At 42.2% G+C, this 27,476-nt stretch overlaps 1 protein-coding gene across 1 annotated transcript in view; it reads left to right on the forward strand.

Annotated features, from left to right (window-relative positions):
- CHN2 (chimerin 2) overlaps positions 1-27,476 on the forward strand; it is a 263,990-nt gene that overhangs the window by 103,862 nt on the left and 132,652 nt on the right. The gene's annotated exons all lie outside the window — the stretch shown is intronic.

Genomic DNA, 27,476 nt, shown 5'->3' on the forward strand with positions numbered 1-27,476 from the left:
CCGGTCTATGATATTTTGTTATAGCAGCCCAAATGGACTAAGACACAAGTATTATAAGTTATTAGTTATAAAGCTGTCACACCTTTGTAATCGGTTTCTTCTATAATTTTAGGTAAGGCAATTCGATTCTCTTCATCGGAGATAAATATAGGGAGAGAGCGATTTATATGATATGAGTTGATTAGAGTGCATTTTACTACAATTTAGTAGTGAAAAAGCCTATTTAGAACCAGTTATTCACTATGACACCTATTTTCTGACACAATTCAATATCCTCAGAAATTGTCGGGGGAGATGTAATTATCCAAAATGCTGAGATTGCTCAGTGTAAAGTAGCCTACTATGGCATCTTTAGAGTAAAAACTAGTTTCCTGGCAGAGTCGAATATAGACAGAACTGCTGTCCCCAATGTGATGTCTAACTTTCCTGAACTCATACTAAGAAATGTGATTTTTACCACAATGCTGGAGTTAGACTTTTAACTGGCCAAAGCGAATAGCTCAGCTTTCATGGAGTATGAAGTTTCTCCTGATAACCTGGGTATATTCTTTTTGGAGGGAGGTGGGGATCATGGTCCCTGGAGCTCTGTAAGCAATTATTTGCTCTGTTGATAAAAAAGTGTTTTGTTACTATTAAAAGGGATGGAGGTAGCCTGAAAATAGGTTTCGATTTGGTCATTGTACTAGAGTTCTGGGAAAACAGACTGTTCTTTTGAATTTCTAAACAATAATAATTTGTTTAAGACATTTGCACAATCATGATAAGTTGCATGTCTCGATAAGAAAGCCTTGCATTGGCAGAGCATCTGTAGAAAGACCACTACACAGATAATGAGCACAGTTATGCTTAAATTAAATTAAGTAGGCATGAAGGGATAGGAGTAGATAGGGAAGGAGGAAGTAATTGAAGCAGCAAATAGTCTGAGGCATAGAAATGGAAATGTGTGTAAACTGCAAATTGAAAAGGCATTTGGTGCCATGAACTATTGTGTTAATTTCTTTGGAGGTTTGAATAAGTGCAAGTAATGATATCATGAAACAACTGTGGAAAGGGATCAACATATGCATCAATATTGGGGAAGAAATCTCTTTGTAGATGGCATTTTGAGACCAAAGGATGGATCCTAGATCTTTGCTCCTCAAAGTGTGGTCCATGGAACAGCAACATTCAGCATCCTGGGAGTCTGATAGAAATGCAGAATCTCAGGCCCCCTTCTAGACCTATTGAATCAGAATCTGCATTTAACAGTCTCCAGGTGATATGTAGGCACATCGAACTTTAAGAAGCACTGCCCTAGAGCTATTATAACAGTTTATTAATTCATTTATTCACCCATTCAGTAAACATTTTTGGAGTCCCTTCCGTGTGCCAGACATTTGATTAGACAATAGAAGAAAGAGAGAGTTACAGACAGAAGTTAAGACAGAGCCCCTGCACTTCAGGAGCACATAATTGGGGTGGGCCCTATGAGATATATTAAAAGTTAGAGTTAAAAGGATCTTTGTTTGACTATGGGATGGAAAGGGTAGGAAAGTGATGATGCTCCAGTGTTAGCCCTGAGCACATGCGTGTCAGTGGTATGTTTAGATCAGACTAGGAGTAAAAGAGAATGTCTCTAGCCTTGCAACATTGAATTTTGAGGCTGCTGTGGAATTTGCAGGTGGAAATGTGTAGTAGGCAGTTGGAGTGGAGAGCACGGGTCGTCAGATTATGGCTGCAAAGCAAATCCTGCCCGCCCTTTGTTTTTGCGAATAAAGTTTTATTGGAACACAGCCACGTTCATGGTTTACATATTATCCATGGCTGCTGTCACACTCTAAGGACGGAGTTGAGTAGGGACATCAGAGACCATGTGGCCCACAAAGCTTAAAATATTTTCTCTCCAGCCTTTTCCAGGGAAAGTTTGCTGGCTCCTTTCCTAGAGCGTAGTGGAGAGGTCTGGGTTAGAGACAGCCATGTGGAATTTATAGCAGCCAGGGCGGGGGCGGGGAGTTGATGAGACCATCCTGGGAAAATGTGCAGTGAGAAAAGGACAAAGTCAGAGCCATGAGAGAGACACTGCTCCGCGTGCTGCATGTGCTTCCTGTGCCTGTGGTAGTTCCCTGGCTATTCAAATTCTTTTTTTTTTCCCCTGATAACTTTTGCAGCAGTTTTATTATTATTATTATTATTATTATTATCATCATCATTATTATTATTATCATTATTATTATTATTATTTGCTTTGGCACTTGCAAATTTATTAAGCCCAGAAATTTGCACTAATTCAACGAACCATTCTGTATACAATTTGTAACCCTAAATAATTTAGCAGATTATATATGGTAACAAATGGCTTTTACATTTCAATGAAAGCTGTAAGTAACATAATGGTTTGGGCCTAATTAACATCCTCTGGTGAAATAGAAAGGAAATATTTCCTTTCTTCATAGATTTGTTTTGCCTGATTCCTATGACTGGCAGGAGTGTGCAGTGGTGTCAACAGCTCTTACAAAACCCCGTCCCCTTAATGCTGTCCCAAAGCAGTGATGACCACAAGCTGGCATGTTCTCCATGCTTTGCCCAGCTGTGAGGCTGCCGCTCCCCTCAGATTCATGGGAAGGTGAAGGGGAAGCGGGATGCTTCTGGAGCAGGAAATGGTTTAGGGCATAAAAAGGGAAGTGCGTGTTTCAAATCTATAAGTTTAAAAGCCATTCAGTGCCACAAACTGTACTTCTCAGGAGTTACGCATGGGTCTTTGTGTAGGAAACGTTTTAATGGTCTCACCAACAAAAAGAAAAAGACGCAGGCCTCAGTTCTTAGCCCACCTGCGTTAGATAAATAGCACAGCGAGTGTTAGGTACTGGGCTCTGAGATGAGGATGAGCAGTCTCTATAAGTTGAGGTGAGAAAGAGAAAAAAGATGGAGATGGACGCCAGCTCAGCACCTTCGTGATGGGTGCAGAAATTCAGCCATCACCTTATTTTTCTACTGGCGCGAAGGCATTGTCTTGTACTCCTTTGTGCCGGGCATGGTGAATGGTGCCTTCCCTGACATCCTCTAGTTTGACACCCTTTTGGACACAATTCAGACATAACAGAGTAGCTAAAATTGTTGATTTTGAGTTGATGTAAGGTGCCTACTTCTGAGAAACTCCAGTAGCTCTTTTGATAACACTAAAAGATAGCACTAGGTTAGCACGAGATGGCAGTCTAGATTAGACTCGCTGAGTCTGTCTCCATTTCCACAAAACTGCTTTCTTTTCGACATTTCTCTGCACTCCCTGTGAGTGTCTGAAGCTGTCTGTTCCCAATATTGCAGTGTTGGGGTTTGCGGGGCCCTAGCTCGTCGGGCATTTGTTTACTCTGGAACTGAATGACACCACACACACCCTTGGTCACATCTTGCTTTTCCACTGTGAATGATCTAGTGTTGCAATGCCCAGTTCCTTTGTGAAACCTCCCCTCCCCGTCCTCACCAGCCCCTATCTTGGGTTATTTCTGCATTTTTGTGACTCACTCTACTAGAGGTAAAGTGGAGGTTGAGGCTCATCAATATTTAGTGAGTTTTGATTTACATATCCCTTATGATTCGTGATGTTGAGCATTTTTTCAGGTGTCCGTTGGCCATCCATATGTCCTCTTTTGAGATATGTCCATTTATGTCCTCTGCCCATGTTTTAATCAGATTTTTTTTTTATGTTGAGCCATATGAGTTTTTTATGTTTTGGATATTAACCCCTTATCAGATATATTATTTGCAAATATCTTCTCCCAGGATGCCTTCTGGTTTTACTGATGGTTTCCTTTGCAGCACAAAAGCTTTTTAGTTTGTTGTTTATTTTTGCTTTTATTGTCTTTACCCTAGGAGACATATCCAAAAAAAAAAAAAATACAGCTAAGACCAATGTCGAAGAGTTTATTGCCTCTTTCCTTCTAGGGATTTTATGGTTTTAGGTCTTACACTGAAGTCTTTAATCCATTTTGAGTTTATTTTTATATATGGTATAAGAAAGTGGTTGGTCTAGTTTAATTTTTTGTCACGTATCTGTCCAGTTTTCTCAATACTGTTTATTGGAGAAACTGTCTTACCCCATTATATATTCTTGCCTCCTTTGTCATAGATTAATATGCACGGAATAGAAATTTTTTAAAAAAATAAAGAAACTAACGCAGAGTGAAGTAAATAGTAGGCAGCTTGGCATCATGTGAGTAGAAGAGGTAGGATTTAAACCCTGGTTTTCGTAATCCATCCAGTAGGTTCTTTTAGAGCTCATCTGAGTTTGTTGCTATGATTTTCATATTTTTTCAATGTTTACAACCCCCTCTTATTAAAGGCAATAAATTAAGAGAAGTTTAAACAATGAAAAAAAAATAATGGGGAACTGGACTCAGCACTCCGTACACATTAGCTCACGGAGTCTCCCAGTTCCCCATGGGGAGGGTAGGTCTTATAGATTTGTTTGTTAAATAGTAAGTAATGGAGGTTTAGGGAGGTTAAAAAAATTGGCGAAAGTGCCATAGCCAGAAAGTGATAGAGCTGCAGTAGAACCACGTCTCACCCGTCAGACCAGAGGCAGGCTCTTAGCCACCATGCCAGACAGCAACACGAACTCTACGCACTGGAGATTTGAGTCCCAACAACACCAAACCGGGGCTTCTGATTTTTGCAATTTCTGCCTCGAGGAAAGATATCCATTTGCCTCTCCCCTCCCCTGTGGTTTAGGCACACTGCTAACCAGGGGCGACAGACCCCGCAGTTTTGAACAAGGGCATCCTCGCGGAGGTTTGCCAGGGTAGCTTTTAGCTGGCTTCTCCACAGATTTGTGACTGTACAATTTTCTGCAACCTTATTATAAAAAATTCTCTTTTCTGAAAGAGCAAAAGCCAAGTAAATATTAAAGAAACATCAAAACCAACAGAGCAACTTCTAGAATACGGCAACCTCCCTCACTAACATCTACCAGCCAGGCGGGTCTCAGACCCTAAATGGAATACTAATATTAACAACTATTCCCAAATGAGTATTCCATTTAGGAATACTAATATCATTCCTAATATTAGTCTTTCCACACCTGAATACCCCCTTCGCTGGGGTTCATCTCTCCCTTACGGTTGTCTTTCACTTTTCTCCAGTGCTCTCTGATTTGGTCCTTCCAAGCCGAAGAAGACCTTGACCTGTCACGTGGGCTGCTTCCGGCCCTCTTCCTGTCACCTTCTTCCTGTCACCTCACCTCCTATTGGCAGGGGTACATCTTCTTCCTGTCACCTCACCTCCTATTGGCAGGGGTACATCTGCTGAAACCATAGGGACCACAGTGGTTCCATCACTACTTTTCAAACACCAGAATCTAAGTCACTTAAAATTACACCCAATGCTGGGAGCAATTAGGTAAATTTCTCCCTCGTGGAAGAAAGTGTCTTCTTTTAAAACTTGCTCTGGAATGACATTTCTTTAAAATACCATTCTCTCTTCTGCAAAACAGCCTAGGGAAGGTCCTTACAGATCATTACCAGTTCTGGTGCAAAGCTTCACTGGTGGAAAACAGTGGAATTTTCCTACAGAAATTAGGTTTCCGAGTTACCTGTGCATTACATTTATGCATGCTTTCCCAAGGATGTCCTCGGCGTGGACAGCCCAGGATCTTACTGCAGGCGAATAGAGAGTAGGCTGACTTTAACCACCAAGCTAAAGGCTTTCTGTGCTCTGTAGTATATGGTCAGTGCAGTGAAAATGGAGGCCAAAACAGGAAGCACACACCAGGGGCCGGGCGCTCATAGATTAGCTGGTCTGCTCCCCAGAGCTCCTCTCGGCGGAAGGAGGTATTCTTAGGATCCCCTTATGTAGATGGGGAAACCAGGCACTGAGCTGTCGACTAACTCGCCCAAAGTCACAACAGCTCGCTGAGTGGCAGAGATGGGATCTAAACCCAGGCAGTCTAGTTTCAGAGACTCGTACCTGCTCCTGACACAAAGACAAGGAAGGTTTAGCATTCTCTTCACGGAACTTTCGGGATTAATCAGAGAGACATGTGCCAATCTAATTTAAGGCAGACTGTGTTAAATACTCCAGTAGAAACAAAAATAGCGGGCTCTGAAGCCCTGGATATTTTCTTATGATGTTAAAAGGCATATTTGGAACTTTCATCCCAGAGAATTATCAACTCTTCAGATAATTGAGGAAAATGAGGTGGGGCGAGCAGCATTGTACCTGAGCCGTCTTCTCCTTGTAAGTCACCACTAATAAAGGGCAAATGGCTTTTCTCACGTTGCTTCCCAATAGCTCTGTTTGTCTCCACCAGCGTGTCCCTGCCTTTCCTGGAATCAAAAGTTTGAATTCGGTCCCTGATTACTGTTTCTTTTAAAGGCTTTGCAGCAGGGAGAGTCCTGCAGAAAGGTGTGATGTGGTGTTTATCCATTAAAATAGAGATTGGGAAAGAGCCAGACTCCAAATTCCAAATCTCAGATTCCCGTCAGGATGGAATAGCTTTCACCAAATCTTGTCAAGCTTCCCCAGCTACGACATGGGTAAAATAAAACAGGCTTCCTCCTCCTTCTCACCTGGCAGGAGTGTTTAGAAGATAAAAGGTAATAATTGATGTGAAAATGCCCTGAGCTCCCTAGTTGAAAGCTCTGTATAATCCCAACATATCATTAAACAGGCTTTATTAGGATTTTGATACGGTTCTGTGGCTCATAGAAGTAGGTCTTAAAGCTGGTAGTGTGAAGTCTCAGGGCTTTATTCCAGAGAGGGCGTACTTACTGCAAGTATAGTCAAGTTAACACTATCCAAGTCAGGGACAGCCTAGAGTCAGGATGGATGTACCCCCATTTGGGAAGTACTGTCTGCCATGCCTGAAAACCTCCTACGATGGGGACCTCCCTACCTTCTAAATTGGAGACCGTTAGGAAGCACTTCCTTGGATTGACAGTAATTCTGTCTCTCTGCAGTCTTCAGCTATGGGCATCCCTTGTTTTATTGCACTTTGCTTTATTATGATGCACAGATGGGTTTTTCGTTGTTGCTTTTTGTTTTTTGGGTTTTTTTACAAATTGAAGGCAAAGCCTTCCACCAGCCCAAAAGATTACGATTCACTTTATTGCAACGCCCTCCTTATTGCAGTGGTCTGGCACCAAACCCACAGTATCTCCGCCGTCTGCCTGGGCGCAGAACACATCCACATCTGGCCCTTGAGTGTTTTGAAGGCGTACACCACGCTGACGCAGAGACGTCGCTAACTCGGCTTCCTTCAACCACGTCTTACGTGGTAAGGTTTTGAATCCTCTCATTCTACTCATTCTCCTGCGGACATATTCTGGTCCTTCCCTAATACTGTAGAGTGTGGCTGTCAGAACCACACACCGCACTCCAGGTAATCAGACCATGGCCACCTTATCACTCTGTTAGCACAGCCTAACATCAGAGTTTTCTGGTAGCCTTTTTATGCTACAACAGGTACTGAAGTTATACTGATTACATCTCTATATATTATATGTACCCCTGCAAGCTTGTATCTCCCCAATATTGGCGATTTTTTTTTAAATTCATAGCAAAAAGTTACATTTATCCTTTTCAAATGAAATTTTCTTAAATTTGGTGCCAGGCTATTTAGAAAATTTAAAATCCACATTTTGCCATCTAATATATTATCTACCTCTCCCAGGTGGTAATTCAAGCTTCTAGATCTTTATTCCAGAAAGGATAAAGGGCATACTTCTTGTAACTACAGTTATATTTAATTAGATCTCCTGTATACGGATAGTTTTAGTAAGATGTTCTTGTTTTCTGTTAAATTATTAATAAAAATATTGCCTAGGATAAGGCCAAGAAATATTTTCTACCAACTAATTCATGCCATTTGTAATTATCAATCATCAAGTTATTTATCTGCCTAACTGTACTGGTTTCTAGGCTGTGTTTTGTAACCCTGTCCAAAATTCTTTACAGAAGTCCTTCTTGTCTACTTCATTTTTTCTGATATCTGAATCGTACAACTTTATTCCAGGAAGAAATGACTGCCATTAGTATGACTTGAGTTGTTCTTAGTAAAACTTGATTGGTATTTATGGCACCACCATTACTGACTTTTTTTTTTTTTTACAATCCATCTTATATATAATTTTGGGGATGTATTTCCAGCTCAAACACCCATATCTTAGAGAATTTTCCTTTCCACTCTTTAAAAAAGTTGAAACATTAGCCTAATTCCTTGCTTCTGGCCTCATTCTCATGGATCATGTCTTTTTCAAAGGCCTCTGCTAACAGGTTGCTCATTCATTTGCAGATTTCCTCTGAGCTCGTGGTACGGTTTTTCCAGGTGCAACATTTAAATTCACATGAAGCAGTTAGATCTCCTCCTCTGATCCCGTACATCACATCTAGGTCATTTCCTTTTTGCAGTCATTGCTTTGTCCTTGACAATCCAAAGACTACTCTCCTTGGCAAGGAAGCCAGTGGCACCTGGGGGAGTTGCGCTTCTTCTTGACATAAGTCAGCATCACATGGTGGATACCAGGCAGTTGACTCAGGCCTTCTTTGATGTTCTTCTGGCTCTGAGCCACACTCAATTCTTTTAAATGCTACTTTAGGTCTTTAAGGGACACTTAGGAAAATGTAAAGACCTCTGAGAAGGGTTGGTAAGCTAAGCAGCTTCAGGGGAGAAGGTGGGTTTTAAAGGAAAACACTTTTAACTGCTCGCTTATGGTGGGGCTGGAACACTTGACCTTCCTGGGACACTGGACCTGGTGCCATCAGATGGGGAAGAACCAAAGCTTGTTTCATTTGAGGGAGAATGCTCCATCCCTATAGTATTATTTGCAAGAACTAAAGGGAGAAGAGGTATAGCAGAGAGGAACATGGGTTAGAAGTTAGGAGACCTGGGCCATATTCCCAGGATCTGCTTCTAAATGGGTGGAAAGACCTCTGTATCCTTATCTATATAATAAGAAAGTTGGATCAACTTAAACTCATCTGTAAGGTCCTTCCCAGCATGATTCTGTGATACTTTATCCATCTTTTCCTCTATTGTTGGCTCTGTGTCCTTTATGTAAGTTATGCCACCTCTCTGACTCTTAGTTACCTCAATTCTGAAGAGAGGGGAATGGTTAGTTCTGCAGCTTTCCTAAATGAGCAGAGCTCACAGAAGCCTGGGGTGAAGCAGGGTAGGGGTGTAGAAGAAGGACTTCCTGTCCTCCTCCCTGTTCAACCACAACTCAGTATTTACCTATCGGTCTTCTGCATTGGCTTTCATATAAAGGAATGTTTATGCTGTTGTTTTGTTTTGGTTTTGCCTACTAATTAGTACTTGTCTGTCTAGTATCAAATCATAGGTGACTCTGAAGCCCCCATCTAGCTAAAGAATTAGATTAAGCTCATTGAGAGTAGGGATCAGGACTTGTCATTCTATCTTCATTATTCTTCACAGAGTCTAAAGTATAGCAGATATTGAACAAGTGCTTGTTGGGTAAATATGTAATGATAATAATGATTATTATTAATGAGCTTTTATTCCAGCCCAGGCATTCAGTGCCTTACTAGGTTACCTCGATTAACCCTTGAATTATACCTATGAGGTTGACCTTTTTGTTCCCATTTTACAGATACAGCAATGGAGGTACTAAACAGCAACCTGACATATATCAAAACAGAGGCTCTTAATCACCTTGTGACTTGGCCTTGTTTCTGTCTATGGGACATACCAAATAAGAGGAAGGATGAGGAAGCTGAAAAGCCAGGCCAGAAGGAGGTAGAGTATCAATCTGAAGATACCTAGGTAGGGATAGGGGGTGGTGATTCATGGTCTACGAGAATGGGCTTAGATCCGAGGTAGAGGATCAGTTCCATAGAATTGAGTTCTCCAGACCACCAGCACCAGCATTACCCAGGAACTTTCCAAAATACAAATTCTCAGGCCCCCTTCCAGACCTGAATCCCAAAAGCTGGAGGTGAGGCTCAGAAGTTTGTGTGTTAATAAACCCTCCAAGGAATTCTGATGCATGCTAATGTTTGAGAACCACTGCCATGGACTAGCTTCAGTGGTTTTGGTTTTATCTCTGTAGTGGAGAAGCTTTTGGTTTTCTCACTGTTGGGATAAAGATTTTAAATCCACACCAACGTTTACCTCTTTGATATTTACGATGAGGCTAGACAAGATGTTTGCTTGGACTGAGAAACTCTTAGGCATCAGATTCCTTTTCTACCTTCTGTTTAGTCTGTAACCTGAGGCCCATCACTTAACTCTTGATTTTTTTTGGCTATAAAATGTGGTTAACGATGCCTCGCTCCCTTATTGGGGTAGCCAGAGAAACATGTAATTAGTGGTTGTGAGGCCCCGAGAGCCCAGGGAACCATATAAATCCAGTAGGATAATAATCAGTTTATGGCCTTAAATGCCACCTACAACTTGACACGTTTAACTTTCCTTCCTTGAATTGTAGTTTGAAGTTAATTTAACGATTTGGTATTTGCACTTCTTTTTTATCCCCTACTCCAAAATTGTGTGTGTGTGTGTGTGTGTGTGCATGCGTGCACCTCCTACAGCCTCCCAGAGAAAGTGGGTAAGGAAAAAAATAACACACATTTAAAAAATCAGGACCATATGAGAAAATAATCTCTCCAAAGCAGAATGCTTGATTGGTTGTCAGACATGGATTCTACAGAAGTTTTGAACAGGAAGATGAGAGAGACCCCATAGGCAGAGAGAGAGCTGGTGCCGACGGTAATGCTGGTTCTCTGAGATTCCACGCTGAGACTATTTAAAGACGGTTCATCTTGTGCAACATTTTCATTTCTGCTCGTCTTTCTAATAGTAACCCTCCTTTTCCTACTTTGAACCCTGGAAGTCTGAATAATATTTTCTACATGGTCATTCTTTATTCAGTTAGGCAAATACTTCCTTTTTTAGGCAAGACTGCTTGTCCTGTGTATACACTCAATTTAGATTAGATTTATAGGAGTACAGACTAGTTCGTCTTACTTGGATATAAAGTCTTTCTCCCGACCCCTAATCTTAAACAGATGAATGGCCAGAAAGATCCAGATGAAGACACAGCAAAAGAATTTCTTTTGAGAGTATGACCAGGGCTGAAGTTATATGGAGGATATGAATGTGGATAGATAAGCAAAGATACGTGTATAAAAGAGGCTTTTATACCGACAGTGTGGCATGAAGAAAAAATTTTAAAATACTAACTAACCATAGTTTTTATTTTGTATATTATAACTTCAACATTGGAGCATAATTACTGGACAGGAGGGAAAAAACCTCCACCCTTTTATTACCATTTCCTGATATTTTAAATTATACACTATTACTGAATTCAAAAAAAAAAAAAAAAAAAAAGCAGGAAAAGAATCATCCAGACCCTGAATCAACTCACTAATTTATAAACCGAGTCTCAAGTAAACAGGATTGTTTCTCCAAGTGCCTTATGGTAGAGGTCAAACACAATAGCCTAAAATAACAAGTTGAGACATGTTTTCATAATTGGAAATAAGAAAGAAATTCGACCATCTGCTAATGGAAAGAAGAGTTTTGCAATAAAGCTAACAGCTACTGTCATTTCTGAAGAAACATTTCTAAATTCTTCAGAAGACAGTAATGGTGCTTACGACAGCTAAAAAACATTCAGGGCACCATTAACTAATTATGAATTACCTGGGAAACCATGTTTGCACTTAGAAGGGCCAAGGTGGAATCCTTTTAGAAGCTGGTCTAACTTTACAACTGCCTGGGGTTGTTCATTGCAGACTGAAGTGTTTCCTTTTCAAGTCCAAATAAGTCGAAATGAATTGGACAGCTGATTCCCTGTAAGGCAAAAAGAGGGAGGAGAAAGAGGCTGTGCCTTCTCTTTCATTGAAAAGCGCTGGCTGGACCCAAGAATGGCTTCTGCTTCCACCAAGCTTAATGGCAATTTGCGGAGTTCTACAGTGAAATAAAAAAATAGCATGTCTGGCCAATTGTGAGGGTTGACAGCAAACAGAAAGGAAGAGTTAACGCCTCCTCATCTTCCAGGCTGGCAGGAAGCCTTCAGATAAGGCGAGAAAAACGGTCAGCCAATGGGACGGGCCTGCCCCTCATAATAGAAGATGGTCCGGCCAGAGATAGTTTCTCATTTTTCTGATTACGTATCTTCTCTGGGCTTGTCTTTTCTTATTGGGTGTAAATTATTTGTTTGCAATGTTTCTGAAATGGCTCTAAGAAGATCAATAAAAATGTGGTGAGGAAGGAGACTGTAACTTCACTGCCCTCCGTTCTCCGAAAGCCAGCCCTGTTCGCATGTGTGTACTTCCTGCCAGCTCGGTAATAATTAATGTAGAGTGTGTATTTAATCTGCAGAAACTTATCAAGAAATAAGTGCATTTAATCATTGTTTGTGTGATTCTAAAGCACTCTAATATTATAATGTTTAGTCTGCAAACCTGGGCAATAAAGAAAACATTGTGTTTGACTGAGTTAGGTAATGTAAAAGTTCCTCTTGTGATTTTTAAAACAGGAATGGTTGCTTTTCAGAACAGAAATATTTGTCTTGAGGGATCTGGATGGCAGTTTTCTGTGATCTTCTCTTTTTTGAACTCCCAGAGCTCTCACTGGCTAGACAATTCATTTCTCACCTTTCAGTATCTACTCATGTGCTACTAATTCTCTTTTTATGCCCTAAACCTGACCATACCATAAACCAGTGGTCCCCAACCTTTTGGACACCAGGAACCGGTGCTCCTATGAGAATCTGATGCCTGATGATCTGAGGTGGAGCTGAGGCAGTGATGCTGGTGCTGGGGAGCGGCTGCAAATACCGATGAAGCTTCACTCGCTCACTTGCTGCTCACCTCCTGCTGTGCAGCCCGGTTCCCAACAGACCACAGACCGGTACCGGTCCACAGCCTAGGGATTGGGGACCCTTGCTATAAACTCCTTGAAGATAAGCATCATCTCCTATATTTCAATCTTTCTCAAAGTGCCTGAGTCAGCAGCTTATAAGGCAGTTGTAACAGGATTTTATGTATTTAATCATGTTTCGTGATCTAACCCATTTCTCATTAAAATAGTGAATCCCAACTCATTCTATTTGAATATCATAAATTCATCTTGAAATGTAATATGTTTGCCATTCCCTATTCTAAAATGAGACCCCGGCCTCATTCAGCACAATGGTCTGTAGTCAAGTACTTCACTGCTGGGCTCTGAAGGTGTAAGATGGTCTGGGTAATAAGCCTGCTTTCAGCCAGTGTTAACTGGATTGAATGGGCTTTATCCCAGCGCACAGAAACAGATGGGATAATTTCCGTGTGGGTGTAATCGGGAGCTATTACCACTCAGAGCTTCCACAAAGAGAACATGAGAAAGAGAGAACGCCCCTCTTAGTGGACACTTACGTGTTCTAATTAATAAAAGGTTAATGAAGGTGACCTTTCCGAAACTTGGTCTTGGAATTTAATTTTGCTCATGAATTGACCTTCAAGAGACAAAGTCATGTTCTTGGATGTTGTGTTTGTGTGTATATGAAAAACAAAGGCATCAATTTAGTGTCTAGGGCGTATCATTTAAATTCTTAGAAACCCCATAATTGTAGGTTTGTGGCATGCATATTATATGAAGAAAAGAAAAATAGCCCAGTAAACTATGAAGTCTTGCTATGCTCAGAATATATCGCAAAAGAGTAAAGGGGGGAGCGTTGGTGATGTCGTTATCATTATTATTTTTAGAAAAACCAGGGTCTGAGATGAGAGCTTCCTTATACTGAGTCAGTTGGGAAACGGTATACGGTACAGCATGGGAAGTTTATTACAGATGTGAAATTATGCAGTATGTATCAAGGGCAAATGTTTATTCATATTCTAAATTTAACCCACCAACTTAAACGTTGCAGTTGGAAGTGAATTTGCTCTTTAGGCTTGCGGGCTTGAGATTCTCCCTCTACTGCCTTGCAGATCAGAGGCCGCGCTATGAAAACTGGAAAGATACCCAAGCTCCCTCTTCTCCTTTGGGCAACATATTTGGCTCCAGTTTATAAAAAGTGAGTCAAAAATCTCTACAAAAATAAACGACCTTGGTTCTATTTAGGTCTTGTTTCAGGGCATTTTAAAGCTTTTCCTGTGATCGAGGAGATGCTAAAGGATTTCTGTCAGAGTCCGGGCAGGGAACAGAAGCCACACGCAGCTGGGATGTTGAAGAGAAGTTAATGAAGGAACGTATTTACAGAGGTGTAGACAAGCCAAGAAAACCGAGAGATGGTGAAGCCCCCAGGGGTTGCCACGGTGGGAAGCGTGACCACTGCTGGGCCTGAAGGGGCAATAGCAGGAAACCATGTTACTGGAGCTTGGGGACAGTTAGAACCACAGGAGAGGGGCCTGGACAATGGTCATCATGGAAGGTGATGCCTGCTGCCCAGGCTGCAGCACCAGCGCAGGGAGAGGACAGGAATAAACACTCTTGCTTCTCTCTCCTCCCACCTGCCCATTTCCCACCCCCACCTCTCGTCGTCTGAATCCGGTTGGAAGTGAGAAGCAAGGAAGTCTAAGTAATACCGTTTGGAGATGTTAAGCTCCCCCTGCACACGCGCACTATCAAGACCCCTGGGAGAAGCAGAGACGACTCCTGTCAGAGTCAGCACCTCTCTTCAGAATCGGGGTTCCCAACACAGTGATTTGTCACTGGATTAGCTGGGGTAGAGGATTAGCTTACATGATCTGAAAAAAATATTGTGAATAGTACAATATGACTTACATCCCTAAAAGGGGAAAATAAAGAGCCACACGCAGTCGTGGTGAGGAGCCCTGGCACTGGGCAGGACTATCCAGCTGTGACCGCAGCTCAGCCTCTTACCAACTGGGTAATCTGGAGCAAATTTCTCTCTGAGACTCTATTTGCATTTTTTAAAGTAGGGATAACAGTCATGCCTACTACATGGTGTTCTTGGGAGGCTGAAATGAAAAGATAATTGTGAAGTTTTTAGCCTGGAACATAGTCAGCATTCAGGAAATAGAGCTGCTAGCTGCTAATCCACCTTACAGACAGGAAGGCTCAATCCTAGCTGTGGTTCTGTCCCAAGAGATGTCTCTCTTTTGCACCAGGTATCGGAATGTGGCTGAGGATAAGGATATGAGGTATTTATGTTTATTAAAAGGGATTGTGGGCTGCAATTGGCTGAGAAGCATCCACCGTCCCCTCCTTTTTTAGAGTGGAGTTAGTGTCTTGTTTATCTCAGATGGTGATAGCCCATGGTGCTGGGAAATAGGAAGCAGAGAAAGTAAAGAAAGAAGGATGTGTGCTAGTTCCTACTAGGTCAGGGGTTGACCGGGGTACGCAGAACAACAGCAGAACGAGGGAGGCGCATTCTGGCTCCGTCACAGCCATCCCACACTCACGCTGGGTCACGACCCACTCTTTCCTGAGCCCGCGGCCTCCCTAGCTTCATGTTGGGGCTGCTGTTGAAAGGAGTCACAGAGCCTTGCTCAAAATCTCATTCTGCACAATGATCAATACTGGGAGAAGAGATGTCACAGTGAGTGGAAGAAATACAAGCAGCTAAGGGCACATCAAGAACACATTGGGGTCTCTTGAGAAAAAAAGGATGCAGTGAAAGAATATAAAGATGGAGTTGAGTCTTCTAAGTTAGTTGGCTTTCCATTATATTTGTATAGTTTTTAAAATCAAAACTGGAAGCAAGTTGGATGAACATAATGGCACTAGCAGACTTGGGAATTAAGAGCAGAATTCTGCTCTAAAATTCCTGAAATCACGGCACAGTTTCATTCTGAATAGGTTCTATTCCTCCCACTAGCACTTTCCTGACTGATTTCTTTTTCTAGCCCTCGACTTCTTTCTGGTTTTTTTTTTTTAATTTATGCCCCTTCCCAATTCCCAGCCCACTGACAAGCCAGTGGCTGCAGAGGCAGTGCCTTTCAAAGCAGCAATCTCTGGATTTTTAGCGGTGATGGATAAGAGTCAGGGACAAGATGAGTGTGTGTGAGCTGGTGAGAAAGGACTAGTTGATAATAATAAATACACTGTGCTATGGGGCTGGCAGTCCCTGACATTTTAAAGATGGCCTGGCCCTCGAAAATCAGTGTATTTGACCACCCTACTGTAAGGAAGGATTAAAACGCATCTAAAAAGCCATATAATAATACATTCAATCACATAATTACTATTTCACCACACAAGATGAGTGTAGAAAATTTTGATGGGTCAAATTGCGACTATCTGACATTACAAAGCTACACTGGTGAGAAATTAGAAACATCCTTCTCGGAATTCTATGTGGAAAGAAATGGTTTTAGAAAATGTCCATCAGACTGCATGTCTGACATATAACTGTCCCCTACGTAGAATATTAGAGTCAAAGGACTAGAGTAGAGAGAAAAAGTCAAATGCAGAAATACCCCTAAATGTGTATGCAGGAAGCCTGTGTGTGGGAATAAGTGTATACAATTGTATTGTCTCTAAGGCTGTATTGATGCCTTGAGTCATTTACTATGGCCGAGAGCTAAGTTACTTTAATCAGTGGATACCTTTAACATACTTTAATGTAATAGCTTTGAAAATAGTGGTGATATGAAATGCATTTAGAAAGGTATCTAAAATTTCATAGTAAAAAGCGGTGAGCAAGATCAGAGTATGTCTTCTTTCCGGAACCATCTATTCAGTGCAGTGATGCTCATGGGACTGGAACAATGGAGTCGCTCCAGCATCCTCTGTCACAATGGTGGGTACATGAAGAAAGCCTATTACAATGTAACGACGATTTCTGAAAATAGAACCAATTCTCAAAAGCCGAAGGTTGCATATGAAAACCTACAAAAGCTCCTGCTGAAGGCTGAACTTCTTGACCTAGTGAATTGTGACCGCTTTGGCATAAGTGGTCTGTGAGCGCCCAGAGCAACACCCTCTTCCTGCTGGAGGAGACGGAGGCGTGGATGCTGCGAGCTCCGCCGAATGCTGGGACCCAGACACTGGAGATAAGGGACCTTCCGCTGTGTTATGCAGGGGCCTGAAATCTAGTCATTTCTGGCTGTTTTCTTTGCTTTTTCCTTTTCCGGTTTTTGAGTTCTGACAGCCAAATTGTAGCCACAATTTGGTCTGAATCAGAGTTTACAAATGTCAGGTGAGGCCCTCTGCAAATCCCAGCTAAGGAGAAGACTTCCAATAAGCTCAATTGGTCTGTTTCTTTTTAATCTCATCAGCCAGCTTGTGACCGGTCACGTGGACATTGAGAACAGCGAAGATGATTTGTCTCGCTTGAACCTTACTCTGAAAATGCAGTACCGACAGCCGGAATAGACATTCTTAAGGATAATCTGATTTTTTTTCCTCTCAACTTTGATAGTAGTCATTCAGTTGGCTAATCAAACAAGCATCTGTTGAACACTTGGTGTGTTTAAGCTCTGCTTCAAGAGATGCTGCAGGGGAGCATCGGGATTTGGGGACATGAGGGTGGCTTTCCACTGGGGTTTGCATCTCGCTTTCATTCCACGAAAAGCCAGACAATGCTCACCGGGAGCAACCATGGAGGGGGGTTAATAGGCTTCCCACCTAGAAGAGAAGGTGACACAGCAGAGTGCCCTGAAGATTTCTCTGTGACAGACCCTCTCCTGCCCCTAGACAGACTGCAAGCAGCCCTTTCATTCAAAGGCCGCTGTCCCTCTTGTATTTACCTGTGCGTTAACAGGCAGAGAAAGGCGGCTTTTGTTAAGGATAGACTCCCAGTGGAAATGATTAACTAGGCTTTGTGAGAAAACACCCGCAAAAAGTCTCCTTCCTTCTCAGAATGCTTGAAGCGAAACTAAGGTCCCAGTTTTTTTCCTTTTCCTCCACTTTCCTCTCCCTCCCTCTAACACAGAGCCTAGCAAACTCCTCCTTGTCCTTCATGGCCCAGCCCCAGGGTCATGTCCCCCGTGCAGTCTTCCTCATCACCTTCCCGCTCGCCCCTGCCAGGGGCCTGGCCCTGCCTCTGGGCACCCATGGCCCTCGCACACGTCCCTCCCATGGACTCCAGAGGAAACACTCACCCATGTGTCCCCAGCTCCTAACTTGGGCTCAGGAACAGGGTGGCGGGTAAATGTTTGTTATAAGGGCAAATTAGGAAACTGACAGTGATCTCTTACAGAGGCACAGGTGAGTAAATCTATTATTTACCCTTACGACAAGGCTGCTGAAAATAGATAAACAGAGGTTACAAGTACAAACAACCTCAGACAGGAGGAAAGATTTGATTTAATATTCGGCCTCTGATTTTGGAAGCAGGAACTTGCACATACAGTGATTAGGAAGACAAATGTACCGCCGTGCAAAGAGCAGGAGGATATGACTCTCCCTCTGGCACAAGGCAGAGCTGTCCCAAGTGCTCTGAAGACATGCAATCCTAAGATAACATCAGGGTGCTAGGAGGGGGGCGGTCTATTCTTCCTGGTCTGTCATGTAATGTAAATACTTTCTCTTTCAGAAATCTTTAGGACCACTTGTTGTGTGCCTTACTCTTAACCCTTTAATTACAGAGCTGCCGATGCTGTCACCTACCATGACACAGGAAGGCCGTCCTTCCTGCTTACATTTGTTTAAGCATTTGGCATAAAAGTGGTGCAAATGCATGCTCCTGCTGGGTTGAATGTTGAGCTAATGTTTAAATTAGCATCTTGCAGGTCGTTAAGGATCGATTTGACTACCTAGTCTTTATTCCTTTTCCTGTGCATCACAGTTGTGCTTCCTGTGCCGGTTTTTGTTGCTTTGTGGTATGGTTGGTGAGAAGTCTGAAGTGTTGCTAGCGCAGGAGTTTACGATCTTTAGAAATACCTTCTCTGTAAGAAGTTATTTTTAAAGCAAGTGATAAGAAACCGCAGAGCACTGAAACCAGGGGAAAAGCAAAACTTGAGGCTCTTCAGGTCTCAAAGCCAAATACAGCCTCACTAGACAGCCTGACTGGGCCACATCTATTTTCATTTGGCTTACAGTAATAGTTAGGGTTGGTTCTAGATGAAGACTTAACTTAATCTTAGATCTAAGCAAACAGGATTAACACTGTGAAGCAAATGTATTTAATTTTTGTGCTAAAATATGGTAGGTCAGCCTTCTCAAGATGACCACGGGGTGAACATAGTATTATTTTTATAGGGTACAAATGAGTTGGCCAACCTTGGACAAGGTGCAGTCCTTGTTGGGCCTCAGGTTCCATATCTGTAAAATGTATATCACCCACCTCTAGATCTTGTGTGATAATATAGGTAAGTCCCACAGTGGAGCAGGGTTCAGTAGGAGAGGCAAGACTTTATAATGGGAAAAGCATGGTTTTTGGAGTTGGACAGACCTGGAGGTGAATACTCAGCTCTACTGCTTATTAACTATGTGACTAAGCAACCTCAGTATCCCTCAGTTTACTCACCTGTACGAAGGGACTAAAGGTACCTATTTTATAAGCTTGCTATGACTATTAAATTAGACTGCATGTGAAACACGTAAGAACATAGTATAATGAAAGCTTGTCAACAGAGGTTAAAATATCTGTATCTAAATTTATGATATACACCCCAAATTACCTTTCAGAAAAGAGAGTGTATAATATACTTTGGGAAAAATATGCCTTAGATGGCTCAAAAAGTGAGAAAGATACACAGAGAATTTAAATAAAATCGTTCCATGAAATGTGAGTTGATGAAAGCAGTATCTCTAAATTTGTGTATTATATTATACCTAATTTTAAATATGCACATGTAAATGAATTAAATATTATAAGTAGATAGCTAATAATTTCACTGGTATTCTTAAAAGTTTATGTATTTAAAATCTTTTAGAGTGGATCTTCTCATTAGGAAAATGAAGGCTGCCTTCTGCTGGGGGTTACTTAGGGCCCCCCAAATATTAAGCAGTTCTATTCTAAACAAATAGAAATAAAATAAAGTAAAGCAGGCATAGACTAGAATGTCCCCTTCATTACCAAGGACAGACAGAAGGATTGTTAGCTAGGTGGACTTGCTAAGCATTGAACCTCAGAATAAAAAAAAAAAACAAGCTTACCTTCCCTCAGGTACTACACGGCTAGACCACCAGGAAGGCAGCTCTCTACCTCCAGGACAGGGCTCCCAAGGGCTAGCATAAGCCATCTCCCCAGGGATACCAGATAGGCCTAGATAGAGGCCAGGAGTTCACTAAATGTATGTCCTTCACAGGCCAGGAGAAGAGAGGACGCCTTCCCCACTAAGACAGTATGTTTGGGCATGAAGCGTACACTCCTTTAGACTGATTCTCACCACACACATGAGGTAGTTAGGTTATCCCATGGCACGCGAAGCATCCACGGGTTCTCTCAGGTCTTCGACCGAACTGCTGATGTCAGCACGCCGCCTTTTAACTTCCAGGTCACATAGAACAGCTCTGATCAGAAAGGCCATGTGTGGAGAGATTGCAGCTGCTCCAGGATTCTGGCAATGCAAGGAATCCTGGAGCTGTCCACCAGGAGAGCTCTCAGAGCATCGAGCCCACTCCCTGTCTTTACAGATGAGAAAACTAAGCCCATCTGGGTTGGGGTTGGAAGAGTCGTCAAAAATTTGGCAGTAAACCAAGAGTGCAGCTGAGGAGAGAAATTTCCAGGCTTACTGATGAGAATAGTTTTCTGCCCTTGCTTAAGAAGCCCATCATGAGAATTCTCCAGATTTTTCGTCCATCCAGGCTGGGTCTCTTCTTCACGGTGGAATATCGCCAATGGCCCTCTGAAAGTCATGCTTCACTGCAGCTGGTTCTGTTTTCGTCCTGTAAGACCAACAGCGACCTGGCAAACATGGGCCAGGTTGAGTGGCTGCTGGCCTGTCTATTCTCGATATCAGTTACTACAACTATATTAACCATCCCTATGGTTATAAACCTCTTCCGTTGTCAGGAGTGGCTGTGCCAAACCAGAAGGCCCTTTTGTTGCCAGACTGGTGTCTAGTTGATAAGCCGAGCCGAGACGTGGGCTGAATATTTTTATTAATGATGAAATTGGGGAAAAGTCACGCATAGTACCTGGTATGTGGAGGGCCCTTTAGGAAGACAAACGGGGCTGGATGGATGGATAGAGAGGAGGACAGACGGACAGAGATAGAATGGAAGTAAGAGAAAGAGAAAAAAGGGAAAGAAGGAGGGAGGAAGGGAAGTAGAGAGAAAGGGGATTTTAGTTAGAGAGATTTCACTTTTTTGTTGTTCTAAAAAATAACAGAAAACTGAATAGCGTCATGAGTTTTTCTACTTCCTCTGTGCTGTTTCTACAATGTTCACACCATGTTATATCACTGAAGCAGACCGGAAATGGGAAAGGACTGAAAATTTCACTTGCACTTGGTCACTGCTGATTTTCCTATAGCACTAAGGCCATGGGGGAGAAGAATTAATTGGCTCTGAAGCAAACCAGGTCTGGATTTGATTCTACTTTTCTACTGACCATGTGACTATGCTCAAATGACTTAATCTCTGAGTTTCAATTTCCTCAGCTCTAGGAGATAAAAATGCTTAGTTACAGGACCTCCACTATATGCTTCCTTGGCACTTTAAACTTTGTCTATCATAAAACCTTTCATAGTTGATCATAATTACTCATGCGATGTTTGTTTGCCTTTATCACTGGACTAAAGGTACCTTGAAAGCAGGGACTGTGTTTGCCTTGCTCAGGGCTATATCTCTGTCATGTAGTACAATGCCTGACACATAAATATTTGCTGAGATGGATGGAAGGGTGGATGGATGGATGGATGGATGGATGGATGGATGGATGGATGATGGATAGATGGATAAATGGGTAAGTAGATAGGTGAATGTGAGGACAAATGATTCACAAAAATTGTAAAGGTTGGAGATAATGTATATCTGGCATTTACCAGGCACTTTAAAATTCCTTTCCAATTTTGTAGAAGACCTCACTTCCTCTCCTATCTCTGCACTAGGACTTCCTCTATTTGACTTCGAGTATGATACGGCCAAAAAATCTTTCTTTTTTTGCCAGTAGCAACATTGCCAGGGCCATGATTTATGAGCTGCTTTCATTAGAATTTAGTCTATCATTACCACAACCATTATATATCTGAAGAGACACAAATGTCCACAGTAAACTCAAGACACAGAGAGATATTATAGAAGAAGAAAGAGGCTTTTCTAAGTGGCAGGAGTAGAGTGCTGGCTGAAGGTACACCTAAATCGTCTTCCCTAAGGAAAAAGACAACTTCTTTAGGAAGGAGATGAATGAAAGAATAATTATCAAGAAGTAGCTGAGTAATCTCCTTTTCCCCTCCATTCCTTTTCGGTCTATTCTTGCTATATAATGTGCCACTTTCTACCTTATGTTACGGTTACATGCACAGATATCCAGGAGTTGAATGTTTAGCAGACGGTCAGTTAGTGTTTGTTGAATGAAAAAGTAAGTCGATGTCTTTATTTCTCCTAACTTACTCCTTGTGGTTTGATTCCTCATCTCACCTTTCTGTCTACACCAGTATCTCGTGCAATATTTCGTGTCAAGTAAGCTGTAAGCTCTAGATAAATATTTGTAGGATGAATAAATGAAAAGGGCTTCTGGAGAAAAGCCAGGAAGGCATTCCTTTGATGAAGAGGAGGCAGGCAAATGCTGGAAGGGAGAATGTTGGGGGCGAGGAGTTGGGGGCTGGGGAGGAAGAGAGACAGGGCTCGTGGCTGAACAGAAGTAGTGGGTATGGATAGTCTTTAGAGAAATAGCAGAGGAGAAAGTGCGTGAATGAAGAAGGAGGAGACTCTCCACCAGGAGAGCAGCTGCGTCGTGCTGGGAGGAATCCGCATTTTGTAGAAACTTAAGACTAGGAAGTGGGGAGAATGTCCTGGGAGAGAGGAAGACCTGGGACATGGCAAGTGCTTTGGCAAGAGATGATGATATGCAAATTAGAGCTCCCGTGTCTTTTATTAACCTCGACCCCTCATCCCTTTTTTTTTTTGGAAAGAGAAGTTTGCCTCCATGTCACTGCCATACCCCCGCCCACCCTCACAAAGAGTTTATTTTCTCAACTTCCATTCACCCTTCATCTCACTTAACTGTGGCTTCTACCCACAACCCACTGCAAGGTTACGAAAACCTCCTTGTTGCTGAAACAGTGGATCTTCCTATGCTTATCTCACTTGAGCAGCTTCTCATACTGTTGACCACTTTTCGAACGTCTCTCGCCTTGTCTTCATGGCACCCCATCTCATGGTTTCTCTCTCATCTCTCTGGGGTCTCCTTATTCTCCTCATTTTTCAGCCCTTAAATGTTGGTGCTTCTTGGGAGTCCCTGTCAAAGACCTTCTTCCCTTACTCTGAATACCCATCTTGGGTCATGTCATCTACTTTAGTGGCTTTAGTCACCATCCATATGTTAGGGCTTCCATTTCTAAATTTCCAGCCCAGATCTCTCTTCTGAACTCCAAGCCTCTTAGATATGTTCATTTGGCTGTCCCCTAGATGTCTCTTTCCAACAGGGAAAAGCCAAGTGCATCGCTGTCAGCCAAACCGACTTCTCTGGTCTGCCCTATTTCTGTGGGTAGCATCACCATTCATCCAGTTGCTTATGCCAAAAACCATTCATTTTGTTCTGTCCAAGTCAGAAGTCATTTTTCCTCCTATCCTTCTCTGTTCATATCCAGTTCATCACCAAGTCATGCAGATTCTATCTTCTCAACGTCTTCCAAATCCATCCCATTTTTCTCCATCTCCACTGCCACCACTAGAGTTCAGACCACTAGCGTCACCTGCCTGGATTACTGCCCAGCTCCCTGACTGGTAGCCCTCTTCATCTTCCTTCCCTTCCATCTTCTCCCGCCAGTCCACTTTCACACGGCAATCGGAGTGGTCTTTCTAAAATACAGCTGGATGCTGTGTCTTCCTGGCTTAGATTTCCCTTTCCTTCTAGAACAAAAGCAAGCCCTTAGCATGGTTTTTAAAGCCCTTGATTATCTGGGCCCTGCTTGCTTCTCCAATGTAATACATCACCGCTGTGAAACCTACACATACACACCACACCATAGTCTCTCTGTTTCAGCCAGCAGGCTCAACCACTTCTAGCTCTTGAAGCCATATTCTGTCTTGCTTTTGGCCTTGACAGACCACATCTCGGTCTGTGAGTCATTGCTCCCTGAGCCCATTTGCCCACAAAGGCACTCTTGCCATTGGCGTCTGTACTAACATCAAAGTGACACAGTACCTCTTTGATTAGGCTTAATGTGCTGGAAGTTAATAACGATTCTTCAGTCTTTGGGGACCATAGACCTTGCTGTTAGACTCTATTCCTCTGGAACAACTCTTGAAGGAGCCCAGGACAAGGCCACTCAAGGCCAGAGGTAACTGGCCAAAACATGGGGAAGGGCCCACCTGCCCCAGGCCCCACTCGCCTTTCCAAATTTTGGGAAGTTCTGTTATGGACACACTTCTTATACATCCTCTTGTCATACGATTGCCTCCTTACTTGATATATTTAAGGATCAAAAAAAAAACAGCCAGAGTGGTTGAGATATAGTGGGCAAGAGGGGAGACAAATGTGATGACTGGGAGAGGTTGCCAGAGGTCCGATCATGCACAGCTTCATAAGCCTACCTGCACTGTTCGCTGAGCCACACCCAGGGCCTGGCTAATTGTATTTATTCAATAAATACCTGTTGACTGAAATAATCTCATCATGCCTCTGCATACAGAGTAAGTGGCCCAGAACAGAAGCTCTGTGTGGCCTAGTGTCCTCTAGTGACCACAAACTCCAGCCTCAGTCTCTTGATGGCTTCATCTTCTTCAGGGAATCTCAACTTAGCCACGTTTTGGGGGCCCAGCCTGAAGGCCCAGCAATAGTTTCTGGAATTTGTCTTATTAACTATTCTCTGCAAATAAGACTAAATCAGTTACACAAATTCCTGGTTTGAGACCCACAGTCAGAGGCCCATCAGATCTTCATTCATTGCCCAAGCAGCAGTTTCCAAAGAGAATACACAAACGTTTAATTTCTCAGAGGAATGCAAGGAACCTGTAGAGGTGACAAGGATCGGAACACAGTTAGCAAGTGTATTACAGCAAGCAAGCTCTGTGATAGCCTTAACATCTCAATATTTTTGCAATAGTTAGGGTGACCTCCAGGTCATCTCACACTCAGGCGTGGCGCCGTTTGGCTGGAATGGCCCAGCAGGATCACAGACACAGGCTGCACACTCCGGACTCTCACATTCTTCCGAAGGTCCCAGCTTGGGCACGTGTGTGTGTCGAGGACACATTACAGAGTGTGCACAAACATAACGCACTGTGTGTGCAGTGGTTGCTCGCTTTCATTTGGATCTCAACCCATTTGAGCCCATTAAGCTAATCACCCAACAAATTCTGAACCATTTCTCCTTGTGAGGCTGTCTCAAGCCTGATCGTACCCTCCCAACTTCCCTGGAAAAAGCCCACAAGCTATCTAGCCCATTTGCAGATGTGCGCGTCGATAAATCAAAAGTGACAGCAGAGGCCTGGCTTTCCTGGGAGAGCGATGGCAGAGGGAGGGACCCGATCCTTCCACCTAGCTCCCAAATGATCCCTCTGGTGTCATATGTGCAGCTTTGTTTGAAATATTCTTAAAAATGGGTCATCTCCAACTTCCTTGGTAGATCATTCCCTAAGCTGGTGAATCTTTCACTCCTGTCATTTTCCAAAGCCCCCGCGTGTGCTTCTCTGTTAATCCAGTCGCACTCCACTGAGCCAGGTGACGGAATCTGGCTCTCCCGAATGTTTACAGGTATTTCCTTTTCAGTTGTCATTTACCCAAGTGTAGCACACATGGCGTTCTCTAATTTTTCTTCATTAATCAGTCCCCAAATTCCTTTACACTTGCTCCTCAGGTGATTCCATCCAATCATCCTATTTCTGGAACTGAAAATGTCTGGAAGGAGAATCGGGGTTTTCACCTCGCTCCAAGGCCATATGTTTCTTCAAGTTCACGCCTACGAGCCTTCTGTGCTTCCATTTGCTCCTCTGCAAATGCACTCTTAGTCTGTGTATTTTCTAATTGAGTCTTAACGGCATCGAAAATGAAAAGGTCTATTGATAATAACCAGTGTTGGCGAGGGTGTGGGGAAACAGGCATGCTTTCCACACATTGTTGAGAGGTCCAATTGATGCATCTTTTTTGAAGGCCATTTTAAAAATAGCTTTTATAATAAAAAAATAGACTTTACTCAGCACCTCAACTTTCCAGAATCTGTGCTGCATATATAACATATTGTTGCAGCATCATTGTGAAAAATTAAAACTAGCCTAAATGTCCCTCAGTTGGAAATTATTACATGTATGAATTAAAAACATTTTGGTATACTCATATAACAAAAGGCCAAGCCACAGTTAAAAAAAAAAAAAGCAGACACCTATGTGCGCTCACATGGAAAGATGTCTAAGAAATAGTATGAAATTCAAAATCAAATTGCAGAACAGTATATGCGATATGAGACCATTTTAACAAATTTTTATTCTAGTCCTTTATAGGACAAAATCTGGAAGAATTCACATAGACCTATTAATGGTGCTTTTTTCTGAGATTTGGGACTTTCTGAGACAAACATTTCTTAATTGGTCTTTTTCTGTTTTCAACATTTCGTGCTTATCGCTTTTACATGTCGTAAAAACGATAGAGATAGTAAATTAGTTTTGTCATGCTCTTGATCTAGAAAGGTGTCTTTTCAGGGCTAAGTTATTTTAGCATGAAAGGTTCGTTCGACACGGCTCCCAAGTTTTCACCGGCACCTCCAGGCTCTTTTAAGCAGCTTTTCTTTTTGTATAGTACGTTCAGATTCTTTATGACTTATTTTATTTGAATTTTCTTTTATTTTATGTTATTTTATTTTTGTAAGGTTTTGATCATTTTCTAAGTATCTCTCTCTTTTTCCCTTTTCCCCCTCTCTTTAGTGAAAAGAGATACCTGCTTCCTAGCCTGCTTAGAATTGCTCATTAACGTTTATTTCACACCATTTTGAAAAGAGGGCCGAGGGAGTCAGGCATGGCCTTTTTCTACAGAAGCCCTCACTCCTTTTGTCTTTCTCCACCTCTTTCTGCAGTAACGCTATAGACGCTGCACGTGTTATTATAAGAATTATTTTTTACTTTTTATTTTAAGGTGGTGATTTATTTAGACAGCATGTTAAAAAAGAAAAAGAAACCACCTCGCACGCCTGTTAATTTACGCTTCATGCATTTTACTTTTTATACAAGCAATGTGAACAGAAAATTAGAAAATGTAGGTGAGCGAGAGAAGAGAAAAATAGAAATCATTTCTATTTTCACTTTCAGGTATAGCAACTATTAATAATTGGGTTCATAGCCTTGTATATCATGTCTATGTATATAAATATTTATCTTAAAAATGAGATCATATTTAGTTAATTGTTTTATAACCTGATTTGTTTAATACTTAATGTAGCATGAATATTTTTCTATATAATTAAAGATGGATAATATAAATAGCAAACAATTTACTTCGTGCCAGACACCAGACTAAGTATTTTATACGTATTAACTCATCTATCCT

The sequence above is a fragment of the Pteropus medius genome, unplaced genomic scaffold (genome assembly GCF_902729225.1).
Source record: "Pteropus medius unplaced genomic scaffold, Ma_sr-lr_union100, whole genome shotgun sequence".
NCBI lineage: Eukaryota > Metazoa > Chordata > Mammalia > Chiroptera > Pteropodidae > Pteropus > Pteropus medius.